We start from the raw sequence: 325 nt of genomic DNA, 5'->3' as shown, positions 1-325 counted from the left end.
CCCCTCCCCACTCCCCTGCCTGTGGAGCTTCCTCTTGGGCTTCCCCCAGGCTCCAGCACAGGGCTCGTCCCTGCCACCCGGCCTTCATTCTAAACCTCATCCCTCTGTCCTAAGCCTTGTCCTGGGGCTTGTCCCTGTGTCCTGAGCCTCATCCCGGGGCTAGTCCCTGCCTCTTGCCTTGCCCCTGTGTCCCAGACCACATCCCAGGCTTTGTCCTTGTCTCTCAGCCCTTGCCCTGGGCCTGTCCCTGTGTCCTAGGCCTGGCACTGCCTCCTCCTGGGCCCTCTCCCTGTGTCCTGAGCCCTGTCCTGGGCCTGTTACTGCC

At 64.6% G+C, this 325-nt stretch overlaps 1 protein-coding gene across 1 annotated transcript in view; it reads right to left on the bottom strand.

Annotated features, from left to right (window-relative positions):
* The window catches only part of ZMYND12 (zinc finger MYND-type containing 12), a gene marked incomplete at both ends in the record, with an annotated part of 7,563 nt that overhangs the window by 7,049 nt on the left and 189 nt on the right, over nucleotides 1-325 (bottom strand). The gene's annotated exons all lie outside the window — the stretch shown is intronic.

The sequence above is a fragment of the Antrostomus carolinensis genome, unplaced genomic scaffold (genome assembly GCF_000700745.2).
Source record: "Antrostomus carolinensis isolate BGI_N321 unplaced genomic scaffold, ASM70074v2 scaffold46201, whole genome shotgun sequence".
NCBI lineage: Eukaryota > Metazoa > Chordata > Aves > Caprimulgiformes > Caprimulgidae > Antrostomus > Antrostomus carolinensis.
This window is presented reverse-complemented; position numbering and strand designations above follow the sequence as displayed.